General features: G+C 30.6%; 1 long non-coding RNA gene across 2 annotated transcripts; it reads right to left on the bottom strand.

Moving 5' to 3' along the window:
• Positions 1-1,773: 1,773 nt before the first annotated feature.
• On the bottom strand, positions 1,774-4,812 carry LOC107872648. Of its 2 annotated transcripts, none has more exons than XR_001674943.2 (4): positions 4,689-4,812; positions 2,431-2,500; positions 2,247-2,362; positions 1,774-2,128 (listed from the first exon to the last, which is right to left on the bottom strand). It is a non-coding gene; the product is annotated as an uncharacterized LOC107872648 (long non-coding RNA). The 2 variants fall into 2 exon arrangements; XR_001674944.2 differs by having other exon boundaries at positions 2,247-2,340.
• Between the last annotated feature and the right edge of the window lie 5,730 nt (positions 4,813-10,542).

The following is a 10,542-nucleotide window of genomic DNA, read 5'->3' as shown; positions in this document are numbered from 1 at the left end:
CTCTTTTTCTCTCTCATCATTATTTTTATCTCTTATTTAATTTTCTTATTATTTAAGACATTATTTTACTGCTAATTTATATTTATACCCATAAATATATAAAGTATTATATTTATAATAGAAATATACAAAGTATGTTATATATAAAGTTTATATCATATATATACCATATACACACATATATAAATATACAAAGTATTAAGAAACATACGAAGCATATTTATAATATAAATATACAAAGTATGTTAAATATGAAGTTTATATCATGTATATACCATATACACACATATATAAAAATACAAAGTATAAAGAAATATACTAAGCATATTTATATATTTATGGTATATGATATAATATACCATAAATATGCAAGCTTGTTTTACATAGAAATAATTTATTCACACACAGTAAAATCTTTCATGTATAAGAAAATTAAAGAAATAAATTAGCGGCACCCTAACTTTAATAACAACTCATCATTTTCTATTTTTTAGGAACGGAAAATGAAGGAAATAAATTAAATAAATTCCTAAAAAAATAAATTTGTCTGAAAGATAATATTTGTTACCTAAAAAACAGGAAGCAGTGATATGTTAATATAACATCCATATTTAAAATTTCAAATATGAGAAAAGGCTATTAATGTAAATATGATATATGTCATAATTGAAATTCATTAAATATGACCATGTATATATAATTAATTTTATAATAGTGGCTAATTGTGTTCTTTTTTCATTAATAGGTAAATTTTAGTTGGGTGATTTTGATAGTTTGTAAAAGTTAGGGCATAAAATCATATTTAAAAAAGTTTTTTCAAAAGTCAATTTTTTTTTTTCACAAAAGACATGGCCAAACACAACTCCAACTCTAATTTCAACTCCAACTCCGAAAAATTTTAGTTTTCATGGTCAAACGGCTACTTAAAGTTGAAGTGGTTACTCAACAGTTAAGTCCAAGTTTAAATGTAATTTGTTGATGTATTTTATGCCATTTGAAAACATGCATTTTTTCCGTAATATTCAATCACTACTAAAAAAGCTGTAAAAAGAGACTTAAAAAAGAGACCTCATGAGGTCTCTTTCCCTTAAAAAGAGACTTCAAAAGCGACCTCAATTGACGGTCTCTAAAACATAGGTCGCTTTTTGTAAGAATCCTCATGAGGTCGCTTAAAAGCAACCTCACGAGGTCATTAGGTTATTTATTGACTTTTACAAAGAAGAGACCTCGTGAGGTCTCTAAATTATTTCTTATAATTATTATTATTTTATTAAAAAGAGACCTCATGAGGTCTCTATTTGATTTTTCTATTTTTATTTTTTAATTAAAAGACAACTCACGAGGTGACTATTATTTCTTAATTTTTTTTATTATAAATAATTTATTTAAAACATAAACGACTTATTGCAGTCTCTTATTTGAGCATGTAGAAAATGAAATCGTGAAAAAGTGACCTCATTAAGTCGCTTTTGTCCATTTGCAAAAAAAAAATGAAAATGCGAAATAGCAACCTCACGAAGTCTCTTTTTGTAAAACAATAGCTTTTACAAATACCTGTCATTTTAATTCAATTCAATAATATATACAATATAATCAATTAAATTGAGCTCTAAGAACTCCCACCAATCAATCAAACTACAATAAACACAAGTAAATATAATCTAATTAATAACCACAAAATGAAAATAAAATTTAAATACCTTGATGTTGAACGAACAAAATATAAAAGTCATAAGTTATTTAACAATACTATTGTTCATACTACTTTAAAGTTTTAATGCATTCAAAAACACCTAAGAATTCAAATAAACCACCATGAAGTATATAGTTTGAATTATCTAGACAACATTCAACTTTAACAACGCGGCGGTGTATTGTCCACATAGTAATCCTTATCATTTTCATTACTACTGGGCTCCTTAGTCACATCTTTGTATTGACCATGTACTCCATGTGAAATAGGTAGAGACTGGAGGTCGAGGAGGGCGCACTACATCATCGGGACAAGGGGGAATTCTCCCGAAGCAAGTAATCCATCGAATTGGGCCTTCATTCCTGCATACTGTATATCTCTTTGCCTTTCCCTACCCTGCGAGGCATTAGCTTCTTTAGATAGCTCAGCTATTACCTGCTTCAAAGTCAAAATTGTATCACTTGACTCATCATCCTGGAAACTACCGAGGCCTTCTAGTTCTGAATGAAATTTACGGAAGGTTCGTTGGGGCAATTCATAAGCATATCCATACCTACTTAGGCCACCAACCGCATGCATTCTCTCATTCTACTCTTGGCTAAGTGGTAGGTCTCGCCTATCTTCTGGCAGAGTTTGACAAAAATCCTCTATACATTGCAGATATCGATTCTGAATTTAATGATATTAGAATATAAATTTAGAAAACAAAGTAATTACTACTAGAAATAAAGGCTTACATAGGTCAGCCTTGTGTATGTAGCCTTGAATGCCTCAGCCTTCAGTTATTGGCCTCCTAAGTTCTTTTTCCTGCAAACAAAATTAATTGAATTTTAATTGCTATACAATAATTGCTACAAAACACTAACTGAAACATCAAAAATATTACATGTATATTGACTGAAGTTGATGTCTCATTCTGAATAACTTATGTACCAGAAAGGTTCTTTATATAATGTAGATACATAATTCAATAATATTTTTCTCTTATATTTTTCATAAGTACGATACTAAAAGGCTAGCAATAATTCAAATGACACTATCTCAATTTAGTTTACAAACAGAAATTTGTATAGTAATTAGTACACACCTAAGCTAAATGAACTGAAATTTAAAAGATAAAAAATGAGCAGATTAGCAGAATATATAACACAGGACAAAAAACAAAGCAAGAAGAACTTTTTGTGCACACAGTTGTGGTTATTAAAAGGGCTCCATAACTTTATCTTGCCAAAAGAGAAGAAATGTACAAAATGGAAAGATCGTGCTATTAGGAAAGTTGTAAATGTTGTGCTGCAAAGAGGATTTTTCTAGTTCATGTATATATAAGAACCTTTTTGGTACCTTAGTTATTGAGATTTGCTTGATACTGTTTCCCACATAATTATCCAATTTTTGACACAAGGCAGAATCTTTGTTTAAAGGTATATCTCCACCTTTGCACTTCCTTTCTGTATTTGATGTATATCTTATGCTATTAAGACCCATTCAACACAAAAATATCAATTTAGAGTACACAGGTTCCTAAGGAACTAATCATAATGCAATGTAACAATCCAAGTACCCATCTAACCTCCATTATAAAACAATTTATGAGTGCTTTTTCTTCTGCTTCAGCAATTGCTTTGAATTTGCTATCAAGTGTCATGTAATTGCCAGAAACAACACTTTTATGTTACATTGTCTCTACCATAATCAAAATCACTCAAAAAAACCAACACTTCTCTATTATGTTTCCTCTACCATAACCAAAATCACTCAAAAAAATACTTTCTTGTTATGTTGTCTCTACCATAACAAAAATCACTCAAAACAACACATTCCCGATATCACTCTAATAATCAACACTTTACTGTTACACTGCCTCAACCATAACCGAAGCCACTCTCAAATACTAGGCATTTCGATCAAAATCACGCCAACCAATCACGTCAAAACAACGACATCTCAAAATCAAATAACCACAATATCAATCATGAATCAAATATAAAACTAAGGAAAAAAATAAATTCTCAATAGAGAGATGAGTACATCACGGAATTGTAGAAGTCCAAGTTGGCCAAGGTAAGTAATGACATGATGAGCGGACTCAACAGGAATAATAAGCTGAATGAAAGTCATCTTCTCCGAGCACATCAGATCCATTGATGGGATGTTATCAATGTTTTCCAGACATCTAGGATTCAAGTACAAATTCAAACTAGTCGGACTCCAACACTAATAGACAGAGAGAGATCTGTATTTAAATCTGATCTCTGATAAAAGAGACACCACACTCTTCTTTCACACTGGATTTTCAGTTTATTTGCATTTTGGTTAACAGTGGGCAAAGGTAACTAACTACCATGGCAATGAAATTCGATCAGCATCTCGCATATTTCGCTGTTTTTTCTACTTTACTTTTCAACCCAATAAAGATTTCTCAACCAAAACCTGTGATGTCAAACTAGCTGCCAACCCCGACTTACAGATACCCTCAAATTTCTCTCTGTTATACGCAATTTCACCATCTGTCCCACCTAACTTAAAAACCAGCCTAATAATCAATGGAAACTCCCCGATTTAAATTATTGAGCTTGAAAATATAACAATTGTCTCAGCTGAAACATGAAATAAAATACAACTCAAACAAAAGTTAAACCCTCGCAAGTATTAAGAAAAAGAATAAACTCCAACAAGACTTTTCACATATTCTGAATTAGGTTAGCTAAAATGTTAATAAAAAGCACCATATACAAGCAAAAAAATAAATTAAATCTAGAACCAAAAAAGGAAAAAACACAAAATACATAGGGGTACAAGACAATCTATAACTCAATTCAAGATGGAAGAAATCGACAAGAATGTCGGAAATCATAAACGCGATTGTGAAACAAGGCAACGAAGCCCCTAACTATTCCTTCACATTTAGAAAAAAATCAAGGAGACCCAAAACATCCATAGATTCAAATATTATTCTATACACAGATAAGAAAAAGAATGAAAGTTGCAGCCTTACTTGAAATGGAAGAATTGATGAGTTATTTAGGATTTGGGCAAGAGAGTTTCCAGCGAGGGGATTTTGAGAGGGATGGATTTGGACGAGAGAGATTTGAGGCAAGATGATTTTGAGAGAGGGCAGATTTGAGAGCCGATTTTGAGAGCACTGAATCTTTAGTTTTGGTTTTGTATACTTTTAATTATAATAATAATAAAAAAATATTATAAGAATTAAATAAATATATATTTTGACTTTACATTGCATAAAATGGTGACAAATAATTATTATTATTAATAAATATTAATTTATCAAAATTGTAGCGATCTCACGAGGTCGCAGTGTTTAATTTTTTTAAAATAATTATAATTATTTTGGCGCTAACTTTTTCTGCATTTTATTTTCGACCTCTTGAAGTCGCTAATATTGAGTCGCTGAATTTTTTAACATTTACCGACTTCATGAGGTCTCTTTATTTAAAAATAAATTAAAAAAATAAATTAAGGGGATAGGCGACCTCATGAGGTCTCTTATTTTCGACCTATTTTTGAGGTCTCTTTTTTTAAGTCTCTTTTTACAACTTTTTTAGTAGTGAATCTTACGTGTTTGCTATATTAAAAATATATTTTATTTTATTTGTTCACTTTGACATTAAGAAGACTAACAAATGTATGTAAAAGAGGGACGGATCTACACTATAGATTATCAATTTTGATCAAATTTAATAATTTTGATTCAAACTCTTAGATTTATCTTAATAAATTTATTAAATATGTACATAAATTATTAAGAACTCTTCATGGAGGATACGTACATATATATATAACAAAAGAGAAAATACGTGAAACTCGACTTGTTCATGCATTGCATGATATTGATTGTTGAAACTTGAAACTGGAGGTGTTAAGTGGGCCGGGCCGGGTCAACTCAGAATCGGCCCGTGAAATTTAACCGGGTTGTGGGCCAGTTCAGATCCAGGCCTGGTTAAACGGGCCGGTTCAGTTTTGGGCCCAATAGTAAAAATTTTAAAAACAACTCTGAACCAACCCATTTAACTCAACCCGGTCCAACCCACCTAAACCCTGTCAAAACCGATCAAAAACAATTTTTTTTCTCCAATATACACTATATATACCCACCTATATACATTTTAAATACGTTAAACAATATATATACACTATATATATAGTATATACTACATTAGAATTTAAAAAATATATACACATAATACATATACACAATTACACATGTAATCGTGTATACGACTATACATTAGTTAAATATATAAACTACTAAAATAAAACATATACTACAACATATATATACTACAATATATACACACACTAAATATATAGTTATATACTAATTTATAAACCATCTACACATGCATACGTTAAATATATATACGTCTATAGAAGATATACACACATATATACGTACCATTCAATATATACGTATTATTTTAAATAAAATATACTACAATATACACACACACTATATATATATATATAGTTATATACTAATTTATAAAATATATACACATGTATACGTTAAATATATAGTACTTTAGAAAATATATACACATATATATAAATACCATTCAATATATACATACTACTTTAAAGTATATGTACTTCTTTAAATAAAACATATGCTACTTAATATAATAAATTAATAATACTTTATAGTAAATTAGTAATATATTAAAACTAAGTATTTAAGTTAAACTAAAAATTCAATTTAAATCATTAAATGGAATAAATTACAAAGTAAGGACTAAGGAGTGAATGAATGTTAAATTTTATTGATTGCAAAATGATCCAAAATTTATAATTTGCATGGATGAAAAATCTACAAATTTTGCATCATTTTTTTCAACTCATGCATGTTAATATTAACGGGAACTTGCATAGGATAGTCAAAGTCAACGGGGGCAAAATCATGCATTGGACTTGATTCTGCTGAGTTCTCCCGTGAAGTCATAATTTCTTCAAGTCTCTGCTCGTCGTTCGGCTCTGTCCATTCTTTGATATCTTCGGTCGACTCTAATCCAATCTCTAAGGCAAACTAGAACATTCATTGCATTGCTTCCCAATGAATGTCGGTTGTCTCCAAGATGCTGTCGTCCCTGACTAAAAACGCTCTCCGATGCAACGGTTGACATTAGAACATTCAGGATATCTCTAGCTAATCTTGAAAGCAGAGAATATTGTGTTTCATTACTCCTCCACCAATCCTCTAGCGGCGACCGAAGATACTACTTAATCTCTTCCCGATAAGTTGATGTGTAAGCTCCCTCCTCAACACTATTCCAACAAGGTAAATCATAAAAGGAATAAGGAAAACCACTATGTGTCGGCCTTTTAGAAAATGATGGCTCCTCGGGAGGATGAGGAGTGACAGTTGGAGTGATATTTGTTGGTACAGCTAAATCAACTAAATCAGCATAGTGGTTATATAAATTATCTATGTAAGCATCCGCATTACCCATAGCCGTCTACAAATCAGGTTGTACTTGTTCAGAATCATTGTTAGTATTATCTCTAAGTTAGAATAAATAAAAGTACTAAAGTGGCACATAGTAGTATATTTCATACACGGATTTAGCATAGCACCAACCAAGTAAATAGGGGGAATAAAAAAAAAACATTTTTTAAATTTAGCAAACATGGCACCAACAACTTCTTTGTAACCTTCTTTATTTTTATATTATTTGAGCAAAGCAGAAATATCGGCTATATATGCCAAAATATTACAAATAGTAGGATAATAAGCACCGAAAAATTCAACCGTAGCTATATAAAGTTTTTGTAAACTCTTAACAAGATCATTAATTACAGACCAATCAGAATCATGTAGCATGCAATCAGCAGAATCAGCAAAAGAACTACAATGTTGGTTAAAAGATAGTGTAATAGGAACTCTATATTTATAACAAGTTTTTAAAAATCATATGTAGCATTCCATCTAGTATCACATTCTTCAGGCATCAATATCGGTGTAAGTCCATTTTGTTCACATTTAAGTTTAAAGTCCCTAATTCTCGATCTTCGATTATTTTCTTAAATAAAACCAACGGCAAGCCGGATTTTTTCAATATGAAACTCAAAAAACTCAAGACCGTCTCTTACAATTAAATTATATATATGACAAACACACTTAACATGAAAAATTTCAGGTAACAATAGAGATAACTTAGATTTTAACTTTTTAATAGCAGTCTTGTTGTTGGAAGCATTATCAAAAGCAATACATAAGATTTTATTTTCGATACCATAAAATTCAGCAACTTTAGCAATCGAATCAACAATAAAATCTCCAGTATGTTTATGATCTTCATCATATAAAAAATCAAGAATACGTTTTTGCATAACAAAATTACTATCTATCGAACGATAAGTAACGGTTAAATAATTATTTTTATTTACAGCACGATCAAGATCAGAAGTTAGGGACATTCTACATTGAATATTTTTTAACAATATTGATAAATAAAAATAATATTGTGAATGAAGTCTAAAAATAGCGGCCCGACAAGTACTTCTAGGAATACCATCAAACATAGGATTATAAATTACTTGAATATAATGAATAAAGGCATCAGAAGAAGGAAAACTAAAAGGCAAACAACCCACAACTACCATTTTAGCTATTTCTTTTCGATCCCTCAATTTATTATACTTCTTCATTACCTGACCGGTTGCTGGGTCCATTCTAGTTTGTGTTGGCCCACCAACATCCGCACCACCTTTTGTAATTTTTAACTCTCTATCGTGATTATCACTTATATGTCTCATTAACGTACCCGTACCCCCTTGCTTGCCCCCTCTTTTATGCTTATATATTTGTTGACAAATATTGCGTTGCACCTTAATAGCTGATATACGTTCAAAAAATTATCATGCAATACTAGTTGGTTTACGAGGTCTTGGGGCACGGGGAGGGAGATTAACCGATTCAGATCTAATGTTAGCATTTCCAACTGCGGGTGTCTCACCAATATTTTCATCATCTTCATCTAAATTAACCGCATCTACTTCATTTTCTTTTTTTTATATCGTAATTTTCCTGAGCTTCTACATAATCCATATCGTGAGCATCTACACCTATTTCTTCCTCAAAAGGTTGACTAAGAGGTACCGAAAGCGGAGACACACGAGTATATCTACTACTTGAAGTACCTCTACCGCTAGTAATTCGCTTTTTACTACCACTACCACTTCCGGGATAAAAATTTTTAACACCTTTAGTCGCGAGGTTTCTTAATTCATCCATAATATAAATTAAACTAAAAAAATTTAAAATACACAAATATAATAAAATTAAATATTCAACAATTAATACACTAATTAAAAATTAAACGTAAGAGATGGAACGATAATACCAAATTTTGGAAGTATCCGAAGGTTGCGACTTTAGAAACTTCCACTCGTACTTTGTAATCGCAAAATTAGAAAATTAAAGTGAGCATTTTAGAAATATATAGAATATTTGAGAATTGAGATTTGAGAGAATGAAAAATTATGTGGAAAATGATTTGAAAGTGTTGGGTATTTATAGAAATTTTTTTGGATTTAAAAAATAATTTAATTAATTTTTTTTTTTTTTAATAAAAAGGTGTTTTTAGCCGTTTTGGGCTCCCAACAGCTATATTACCGTTGGGCCCAACGGCTATAATGGCCCAACGGCCTTTTTTAATTAAAATTTATTTTTTTTTTAAAAAGCTAATTGGGCCGGGCCGATTAACCGACGGGCTTGGTCCGGGTCGGGTTAATCGGGTCCAACCCAAAAAATAATCCGGATCGGTACCCGGTACCCTACAGCCCATGGGTTGACCGGGCCAGGTTAAACCGGATCGATTTTCTTAAGTGGGCCGGTTCGGATTGAGTTGAGATGGGTCAACCCGGCCAGTTTGACAGGTATACTTGAAACTAGGTAAGTCTTAGTTGTAGCTAGCATATTACAATGATAACGTGTTGAGTGATTTTATATTTTTCATTTTTATTAGATTAAACATCTTGAAAATCACGTGACAAGTAAAAGTGAATTGAGAATTCTGCCGCCATCTTAGTTGTTTATTGTACTGAAAAATGAATCAAGTTTTATTTAATTTGAAAATCAAAAGGCAATTTATCATTTTGTTTTAATTTAGCCTTATTATTAAATATGATTATCTTTCAATGCATTGAAATTATTAAATTTAAAAAATAATATGATAAAATTGTAATTTTATTTATTATTTCTTAAAAGGTATGTCAATCGCATAATAAATAAGTAAAAAATGAACGAAGGAATATTCAATGGCGAAACTAAAATTTTTACTAAGAGGGTTCAAATATGAAAAATAACATAGGAAGAAGTTAATTCATCATCTAATACGTATATGCATAAAAAATAAATCTAACAACTTATAAATAATATAATGTAATTTTTCGCTGAAGGAGATTTGGATAAACTCATAAACCTCTTGATCCTATCTGGCTCAGCTCCAAGGAATATTGGAAAGAAAATTACTCACTAGTCATTTCATTTCAATTTGTTTGACCTACTTTTCTTATTAGTTCGATTAGAAAAGAAGAAAAAATACATTTTTTCCCCCTGAACTTGTCCTCCAAACTAACTTTAGCACTTAAACTTAACTTCTGTTTATTTACCCCCCTTAACATCTTTAAAGTGAATTATTTTCACCCCTCAAAACTGAATACCACTCTCATAACGGAGAGTGTGTTACACTCGCCTACACATCAACGCCACGTCAATGCCACGTCGGAGCCACGTAAGAAATTTGATTTTTTTTTAAAAAATTAATCCCCCACACATTATTTTTAAATACTTTTTTTTTTAAAATAAAAAAAATATATTTACTATTTTATAT

The sequence above is a fragment of the Capsicum annuum genome, chromosome 5 (genome assembly GCF_002878395.1).
Source record: "Capsicum annuum cultivar UCD-10X-F1 chromosome 5, UCD10Xv1.1, whole genome shotgun sequence".
Classification (NCBI taxonomy): Eukaryota; Viridiplantae; Streptophyta; class Magnoliopsida; order Solanales; family Solanaceae; genus Capsicum; species Capsicum annuum.
This window is presented reverse-complemented; position numbering and strand designations above follow the sequence as displayed.